The 10,544-nt window shown below is 40.0% G+C and overlaps 1 long non-coding RNA gene across 1 annotated transcript; it reads right to left on the reverse strand.

The window, feature by feature from the left end:
• Window positions 1-379: 379 nt before the first annotated feature.
• Window positions 380-3,540, reverse strand: LOC142250663 (uncharacterized). Its single transcript, XR_012725249.1, has 3 exons — window positions 3,087-3,540; window positions 2,838-2,998; window positions 380-587 (listed from the first exon to the last, which is right to left on the reverse strand). It is a non-coding gene; the product is annotated as an uncharacterized LOC142250663 (long non-coding RNA).
• Window positions 3,541-10,544: the final 7,004 nt, after the last annotated feature.

Raw genomic sequence — 10,544 nt, forward strand, 5'->3', positions numbered from 1 at the left:
CACGGTGGTGAGTCATGGCAACCACAGCACGCTATCTGACGCGATGTGTGACGGTCAGTCGGCAGCAGTAGGAGTCATGCGCACTGGGTAATCTGTGATACTTAGAAAATAATACACACAACAGGACAGGAAGATTTCGATCATTCAAAAAACTTATTGTCAGAAAAACTATGCAATCGACTGCAAAAAGGCACATCATTAAATAGAAGGGAACCATATTATTATGCAAAGATATATAATTTTACAAAAAACACCCCATTATAACATACAATCAATATGATAGAGACCTATACAGTCAAGGGCACGTCTTTACATAGGAGGAGATCATATTATTATACAGTCATAAATGGATTTACAAATTCTAGAGAAAACACCCCATTATAACATACAGTCAATGCAAAATGATTAAAGAGAACACTACTCCATAACACTTGTTCATATAATATATAATGATCCTGTCGGACGACTTGAAAGAGTAGCTCCTTCCCCTAGACATCAACGGTCATCACACGAAACCTTCCCAGGACATGTAGAAACAGCACACTCCATTGGTGAAATTAACCCGAATATATGGTGACCTAAATGAACTAAAAAAATAAACGATTAAAATAATAAAAAACAAAACCCACCAAACACATCTAACTAAAACCCAGGCATCCATACGCGAAGGATACAAGAGACACAAGAAACTACAAAATATCATGAGAACAAACACCTCAGAAAACCTCCCTCTTTTTTGGATACAACCAGGTTGATTACAGGAAGGCTGAAAAACCCATATTTTCGTTCAGCCCATTAGGAGTCAAGGTTCCCAGCCTATAAATCCACTTACTTTCAACCTGGGCAAGAAGCTTACCAAGATCCCCCCCTCTGGTACCGAGAGACACTAAATCAATACCTTTCGCTTTCAACAAGGAGGAATTACATCCATGATACTTTTTATAATGTCTTGGAATGGTTTTTAACAAATTTTCATCGGTGATGCTTTTAGCTTTCTCAATGTCCAGACAGTGCTCACGAATTCTAATTTTCAACTCCCTCGTGGTAAGTCCAATATATACCCTTTTGCATGGGCATTCAATCCTGTAAATCACACCTTTTGAGGAACACGTGATCCGATGTCTAATATCGAACTCACGTGATCCATCAAAATTGTGAAACTTCTTGGACTTAACAAGATTGGCACACGCCTTGCAAAGGCCACATGGGAAAAAACCAACTGACAATGGTTGGCTGGACATGCTTGTTTGAAATGGTTCATAGTTACTATGAACAAGCATGTCCCTCAAGTTTTTACCACGTTTAGCCACAATAGATGGTCGTGATGGGAGAATTCTTTTTAGAACCGGATCCGTCAGTAAAATATTCCAATGTTTCTGGACTACTGTCCTCATTTTATCCCACTTATTATTGTAAGTGGTAATAAGACGCACTGTCTGGTCATTATTTGTTGTTTTCACCGTGTTGGAAAAAAGGAGAGAGTTTCTGGACGACCCCACTGCTCTCCTAAAACCATGCCTTATTGTCCTCCGACTATAACCTCTTGATTCAAATCTATGGGCCAGCTCCTCAGAGTGAGTCATAAAACTTGAATCATCGGAGCAAATTCTCCTAACCCTGAGGAACTGGCCGACAGGAATCCCCTTGATGGTATTTTTAGGGTGTGCAGATGATGCCAGTAGTAAGGAATTAGTGGCGGTTGGTTTACGGAAGACCTGAGTGGACAACAAACCGTCCGATGATGCCACAATTTTCAAATCCAAAAAATTGATTTCACGGCCATACTCAAATGTGAGTTTGATATTTAGATTGTTTTGATTCAAACTCTGCATGAATTCCTGTAAACCAACCACATCACCCTCCCAAATAAACCACACATCATCTATATACCTGATCCAATTCAAAACCTGATGAGTACATAGATTGTTGTCACTCACAAAAATCTGCCGCTCCCACGCCCCCAAAAAAAGGTTGGCGTAGGATGGTGCACAGCAGGCACCCATAGCAGTACCCTGGGTTTGTAGATACACCTTTCCATTGAATATGAAGATGTTATGTGTCAGTATATACTCAAGTAAGACTAAAATCAAGTCCGCCGTGGGACGTGCAATATTACTAGACTCAAGGTACCAAGAGACAGCCCTCAGACCATCCGGATGCCTAATGGAGGTATATAGAGATTCAATGTCAGCAGACACCATCATCATATTATCCTCCAGGTGAATCCCATCCAGACGTCTGAGCGCTGCCGTGGTATCCTGAATGTAAGATGGTAACTCACATACCAACGGCTTCAAATAATAGTCAATTACTTGACACACCAATTCAATGAGGCTACCATTCCCAGATATTATGGGTCTGCCAGGGGGATTAATTGGATCCTTGTGAATTTTTGGAATCAGGTACAAAGCCGGGAGACGTGGATGAAGTTTCTTAACAGTATCAAGGAATTTTTTGGGAATAATTCCCTTGTCATATGCTTGTTCCAAGATCACAACTAAGGAGCTATGAAAAGTAGAGGTGGGATTATATGGTAATTTCCGGTAACATTTAGTATCTCCCAACAATTTGTTAGCCTGCTCTTCATACTTGTCACACGGCCAAATAACAAGGTTGCCGCCTTTATCAGCTGGCTTGATAATGACATCCCGCCAGGATTGTAACTCTTTCAAACCAGCCCACTCATCTTTAGTAAGATTCCGGGCTGGTGAAGGTGAGGCGGCCAACTCTTCAATTTCTTGAGAGACCATTTTCGTAAACACCTCTAAGGCCGGACAAATACTCAAGCTTGGGAATTTTTTAGATTTATTCATAAGCTGTAACGGGAAATTACCAACCTCATTCTCTGAGCTCTCCTCCTCCAAAGATTGTAAAATTGAAAGTGCCTCTTGCTCCTCCCTAGTGGTGAAGATATCAGAAGCTTGAGTCTTATGATGCAATTTTTTAAGCAGGATTTTTCTTGAAAAAAGGTGAATATCTTTCACCGCTGTGAACGCGTCTAGGGGATTAGAAGGGGAAAAAGTTAATCCCTTTTCTAATAAAGAAATTTGTACATCTGAGAGCATGTGTTGAGAAAGATTAATTACCTGCGGCCCATCCTTACGTTTGTCCCTCGGATTGAAGATATCATATCCTTTACGTTTCCCTCTGTATCCATTATATGAGGGATCTCTGGGACCTTCTGAGCCGCTTGTAGACACATTGCTCTCAGATGCAGAATTCAACGATTGATTAGAGGCAAATCTGGAAGTAGCCATCTTGGATTCCTTCTTTATCTGCCATTTATAAATTTTTTTACTCTCAAAATCTTGGATATCGCGCTGATATTTTTTCAATTTATCAGTGCTGATCTCCTTCTCCCACCGTTCAAAATCCTTATCCAGGCTCGCAAAAAGTTCTTGTAGGTCATCCTTAGATAGATCTTTTTGAAGGCCCTCCTCAAGTTCCTTTATCTCCTCCTCTAATTTAAGCAAGGTAATTTTATTCTTTTCGTTTATAATTTTCATAAATTCAAACGAACATTTTGCAGCAGCCTTCTGCCATCTTAGGATCAAATCTTCCTGCTCCAGATCAAAGCTAGGATATAAATGAATCCTAAGACCCCGGGGAATGATTTCTTGCTCACAATATCGCTCAAGGGAGTTACTTGTCCACCAAATTTTTGTTTTTTTATGTAAAACATTCCTGTATCTCTTGATACTATCTTTGCATGATGACTGGGGTAAAATCACACCGGTACCCTTGCTAAATATAGTAGAGGCTTTGGACAGCCAGCTGGTTTCCCTGGCTTTGAAATCCATTGTGGAATGGGACCAACTGTTCAAAAAACAGCAAAAATATACAATTAACAACCTCATGTCCTATTAGTTACCTACTAGCACTCCAAGATACATGATTTATACACATTTATTGGACATCCCTAGATGACCAAATTAAGGAGTAACGCCATTTTTCAATAAAATCAATCTTTATTTAAACATATTTTTTTAAAATATTTTAGCAAAAAAGGTACCGTATAAAAGAGAGGCACGGACAGGCACATAATTAGATCCCTATATTAGTAACTGGGATATTTACACCCAGGCAGGTAAATGTATATCTGATTACAGCCAAAAACCAGATATTAAATGAATCTAGTGATTATACCAATTATTAATACCAGTATACCATATTCATTGCTGCACAAATCTCCACATATATAATTTAAGACAAGTATCATATGCCATATGGACCAAGAGCAGACTCTGCGGTTCCACCTGCGTTTTTTCATCTGCAGTGCATAGATTTTTTCATGCAGGGTTCCTCCATGAATAATCTGTACTCATAAGAATAAATAAATAAAAGAGTATGGAGGTTCCCTAAGCACGAATCAATTCCATTAAATGCAGTATAAATTAATGAACGCACAAGGTGGTGTCAGCAGAGCCTGCTCAGGCTCACAAATTACATAGAATTCATGACACTTAGAAACATACAATGTGCAGCAACAAACCATCTATGATAACGACCGCACAAACCATGCAAGTCCAAAAATCAACTAGAGATTAGTGTAATTAGGCTGACAAAATACATGATAATATCATAATATTACATCACCTGACTGGGAAGTATCCTGCCGTGACCCTCGCACTCCGACACGTGTTTCACATGAGGTTGGTAATTTCCCGTTACAGCTTATGAATAAATCTAAAAAATTCCCAAGCTTGAGTATTTGTCCGGCCTTAGAGGTGTTTACGAAAATGGTCTCTCAAGAAATTGAAGAGTTGGCCGCCTCACCTTCACCAGCCCGGAATCTTACTAAAGATGAGTGGGCTGGTTTGAAAGAGTTACAATCCTGGCGGGATGTCATTATCAAGCCAGCTGATAAAGGCGGCAACCTTGTTATTTGGCCGTGTGACAAGTATGAAGAGCAGGCTAACAAATTGTTGGGAGATACTAAATGTTACCGGAAATTACCATATAATCCCACCTCTACTTTTCATAGCTCCTTAGTTGTGATCTTGGAACAAGCATATGACAAGGGAATTATTCCCAAAAAATTCCTTGATACTGTTAAGAAACTTCATCCACGTCTCCCGGCTTTGTACCTGATTCCAAAAATTCACAAGGATCCAATTAATCCCCCTGGCAGACCCATAATATCTGGGAATGGTAGCCTCATTGAATTGGTGTGTCAAGTAATTGACTATTATTTGAAGCCGTTGGTATGTGAGTTACCATCTTACATTCAGGATACCACGGCAGCGCTCAGACGTCTGGATGGGATTCACCTGGAGGATAATATGATGATGGTGTCTGCTGACATTGAATCTCTATATACCTCCATTAGGCATCCGGATGGTCTGAGGGCTGTCTCTTGGTACCTTGAGTCTAGTAATATTGCACGTCCCACGGCGGACTTGATTTTAGTCTTACTTGAGTATATACTGACACATAACATCTTCATATTCAATGGAAAGGTGTATCTACAAACCCAGGGTACTGCTATGGGTGCCTGCTGTGCACCATCCTACGCCAACCTTTTTTTGGGGGCGTGGGAGCGGCAGATTTTTGTGAGTGACAACAATCTATGTACTCATCAGGTTTTGAATTGGATCAGGTATATAGATGATGTGTGGTTTATTTGGGAGGGTGATGTGGTTGGTTTACAGGAATTCATGCAGAGTTTGAATCAAAACAATCTAAATATCAAACTCACATTTGAGTATGGCCGTGAAATCAATTTTTTGGATTTGAAAATTGTGGCATCATCGGACGGTTTGTTGTCCACTCAGGTCTTCCGTAAACCAACCGCCACTAATTCCTTACTACTGGCATCATCTGCACACCCTAAAAATACCATCAAGGGGATTCCTGTCGGCCAGTTCCTCAGGGTTAGGAGAATTTGCTCCGATGATTCAAGTTTTATGACTCACTCTGAGGAGCTGGCCCATAGATTTGAATCAAGAGGTTATAGTCGGAGGACAATAAGGCATGGTTTTAGGAGAGCAGTGGGGTCGTCCAGAAACTCTCTCCTTTTTTCCAACACGGTGAAAACAACAAATAATGACCAGACAGTGCGTCTTATTACCACTTACAATAATAAGTGGGATAAAATGAGGACAGTAGTCCAGAAACATTGGAATATTTTACTGACGGATCCGGTTCTAAAAAGAATTCTCCCATCACGACCATCTATTGTGGCTAAACGTGGTAAAAACTTGAGGGACATGCTTGTTCATAGTAACTATGAACCATTTCAAACAAGCATGTCCAGCCAACCATTGTCAGTTGGTTTTTTCCCATGTGGCCTTTGCAAGGCGTGTGCCAATCTTGTTAAGTCCAAGAAGTTTCACAATTTTGATGGATCACGTGAGTTCGATATTAGACATCGGATCACGTGTTCCTCAAAAGGTGTGATTTACAGGATTGAATGCCCATGCAAAAGGGTATATATTGGACTTACCACGAGGGAGTTGAAAATTAGAATTCGTGAGCACTGTCTGGACATTGAGAAAGCTAAAAGCATCACCGATGAAAATTTGTTAAAAACCATTCCAAGACATTATAAAAAGTATCATGGATGTAATTCCTCCTTGTTGAAAGCGAAAGGTATTGATTTAGTGTCTCTCGGTACCAGAGGGGGGGATCTTGGTAAGCTTCTTGCCCAGGTTGAAAGTAAGTGGATTTATAGGCTGGGAACCTTGACTCCTAATGGGCTGAACGAAAATATGGGTTTTTCAGCCTTCCTGTAATCAACCTGGTTGTATCCAAAAAAGAGGGAGGTTTTCTGAGGTGTTTGTTCTCATGATATTTTGTAGTTTCTTGTGTCTCTTGTATCCTTCGCGTATGGATGCCTGGGTTTTAGTTAGATGTGTTTGGTGGGTTTTGTTTTTTATTATTTTAATCGTTTATTTTTTTAGTTCATTTAGGTCACCATATATTCGGGTTAATTTCACCAATGGAGTGTGCTGTTTCTACATGTCCTGGGAAGGTTTCGTGTGATGACCGTTGATGTCTAGGGGAAGGAGCTACTCTTTCAAGTCGTCCGACAGGATCATTATATATTATATGAACAAGTGTTATGGAGTAGTGTTCTCTTTAATCATTTTGCATTGACTGTATGTTATAATGGGGTGTTTTCTCTAGAATTTGTAAATCCATTTATGACTGTATAATAATATGATCTCCTCCTATGTAAAGACGTGCCCTTGACTGTATAGGTCTCTATCATATTGATTGTATGTTATAATGGGGTGTTTTTTGTAAAATTATATATCTTTGCATAATAATATGGTTCCCTTCTATTTAACGATGTGCCTTTTTGCAGTCGATTGCATAGTTTTTCTGACAATAAGTTTTTTGAATGATCGAAATCTTCCTGTCCTGTTGTGTGTATTATTTTCTAAGTATCACAGATTACCCAGTGCGCATGACTCCTACTGCTGCCGACTGACCGTCACACATCGCGTCAGATAGCGTGCTGTGGTTGCCATGACTCACCACCGTGTGGGTCATGACGTCACGGTCACGTGATCGCGATCCGTGGGAGGTCTCTTTTCAAGCGTCCGTAGCAACTGCAGTCATGCGCCGCTAATGGGATTAGTCTGTTTCCTGGTGTGACGTTTGAATGCAATCAGGTTTTGGCACCTCTTATTGGTTATCTGATGTTTATAATCTGCTCGCCCCTCACCTCTGACACGCTCCTTGAGAAAGCTGTTTGTGAAACACGTGTCGGAGTGCGAGGGTCACGGCAGGATACTTCCCAGTCAGGTGATGTAATATTATGATATTATCATGTATTTTGTCAGCCTAATTACACTAATCTCTAGTTGATTTTTGGACTTGCATGGTTTGTGCGGTCGTTATCATAGATGGTTTGTTGCTGCACATTGTATGTTTCTAAGTGTCATGAATTCTATGTAATTTGTGAGCCTGAGCAGGCTCTGCTGACACCACCTTGTGCGTTCATTAATTTATACTGCATTTAATGGAATTGATTCGTGCTTAGGGAACCTCCATACTCTTTTATTTATTTATTCTTATGAGTACAGATTATTCATGGAGGAACCCTGCATGAAAAAATCTATGCACTGCAGATGAAAAAACGCAGGTGGAACCGCAGAGTCTGCTCTTGGTCCATATGGCATATGATACTTGTCTTAAATTATATATGTGGAGATTTGTGCAGCAATGAATATGGTATACTGGTATTAATAATTGGTATAATCACTAGATTCATTTAATATCTGGTTTTTGGCTGTAATCAGATATACATTTACCTGCCTGGGTGTAAATATCCCAGTTACTAATATAGGGATCTAATTATGTGCCTGTCCGTGCCTCTCTTTTATACGGTACCTTTTTTGCTAAAATATTTTAAAAAAATATGTTTAAATAAAGATTGATTTTATTGAAAAATGGCGTTACTCCTTAATTTGGTCATCTAGGGATGTCCAATAAATGTGTATAAACTATCTATCTATCTATCTATCTATCTATCTCTCTATCTATCTATCTATCCATCTATCTATCTATCCCTCTATCTATCTATCTATCTATCTATCCCTCTATCTATCTATCTATCCCTCTATCTATCTATCTATCCCTCTATCTATCTATCTATCTATCCATCTATCTATCTATCCCTCTATCTATCTATCTATCCATCTATCTATCTATCCCTCTATCTATCTATCTATCTATCTATCTATCCCTCTATCTATCTATCTATCCCTCTATCTATCTATCTATCTATCTATCCCTCTATCTATCTCTCTATCTATCCCTCTATCTATCTATCTATGTATCTATCTATCTATCCCTCTATCTATCTATCCCTCTATCTATCTATCCCTCTATCTATCTATCCATCTATCTATCCCTCTATCTATCTATCCATCTATCTATCTATCCCTCTATCTATCTATCTATCTATCTATCTATCTATCTATCTATCCCTCTATCTATCTCTCTATCTATCTATCCCTCTATCTATCTATCTATCCATCCATCTATCTATCTATCTATCTATCTATCTATCTATCCCTCTATCTATCTATCTATCTATCCCTCTATCTCTCTATCTATCTATCTATCCATCTATCCCTCTATCTATCTATCTATCTATCCCTCTATATATCTATCTCTCTATCTCTCTATCTATCCCTCTATCTATCTATCCATCCATCTATCTATCTATCCCTCTATCTATCTATCCATCTATCCCTCTATCTATCTATCTATCTATCTCTCTATCTATCTATCTATCTATCTATCTATCTATCCCTCTATCCTCTATCTCGTTGGACTTAGGCTGCAGCCCTGTCTGACTCCTCGGCTCTGCTGGAAATAAGCCGTTCTTCTACCGTTCACACTCACGCTGCAGAGGTTCTCGGTGTAGGAGCTTTTGATGACATCGTAGGTCTTTCCTCCTATTCCGCTTTCCAGCAGTTTCAAGAACAAGCCCGAGTGCCACACTGAGTCAAAGGCCTTTTTAAAGTCTACAAAGCAAGCGTATATCTTCCCATGATTTGTATTGTGGACGTGGCTCTGAATGAGACTGTGCAGGGTGTAGATGTGGTCCGTGGTGTGGTGGTTTGGCACGAACCCTGCTTGGCTTTTGCTCAGGACATTGTGCTCGGTAAGGAAACTGATGATCCTTTTGTTTAGGATGCTGTTGAACAGTTTTCCCAAGTTACTGCTGACACATATGCCTCTGTAGTTGGCAGGGTCATACCTGTCCCCACTCTTGTGGATCGGTGTAATGAGTCCTTGGTTCCAGGTACGAGGGAAGTAACCACCACTCAGCACAATGTTGAACAGTTTAACCATTGCAGCTTGAATTTCTGGTGGGCTGTACTTCAACATCTCTGGGGGAATTCCATCCAGACCACTAGATTTTTTACACTTTATGGAAGTGATTTTCTCTGCAACTTCCTGTAATGTAATTGGTGTGTCCAGTGGGTTTTGGAAGTTTTTGATTTTCTCTTCCATTGCTTTTAGTTTTGATGTTATGTTTTCCTGCTCTTGGCTTAGTCCTTCTTTTGGGATGTCTTTGTAGAGGTCTCTGAAGTACTGGAGCCAGATGTTGCCATTTTGGATATGGGTGTCATTCTTTTTCTTGCTCTTTGTGTCCATGTGGCTCCATATTTCCCAGAAGGAGTTGTCTTGGAGGGCGTCTTGGAGTTGGCTAAGTTTGGTAGAGATGTAGCTCTGCTTCTTCCTCCTGAGGATGGTTTTGTACTGCCTTTGTATGGTGTCATAGGCTTCCCTCAGGTCTGGGTTGTTGGGGTCTCTGTGTTTATTGTTTGAGGCTGTTCTCAGGGTCTTTCGAACGGCTTTACACTCTTTGTCAAACCAACCATTGATCTGCTTTTCTTTTGGCCTCTTATAGTTGACTTGTTTGAGGTCGGACAATTTGGCCATGGTGTGGAATATTTTGTTGAGGTCTTTTGCAGCTTGATTCACTCCTTCTGGGTTTGACTTGTACTTGTAGCTGTAGAAGTTGTGGAGCATCTCCTGTAATTCCGGTCTGTTGGGAGCCTCTTTATATTTTATTTCTG

The sequence above is a fragment of the Anomaloglossus baeobatrachus genome, chromosome 9 (genome assembly GCF_048569485.1).
Source record: "Anomaloglossus baeobatrachus isolate aAnoBae1 chromosome 9, aAnoBae1.hap1, whole genome shotgun sequence".
NCBI lineage: Eukaryota > Metazoa > Chordata > Amphibia > Anura > Aromobatidae > Anomaloglossus > Anomaloglossus baeobatrachus.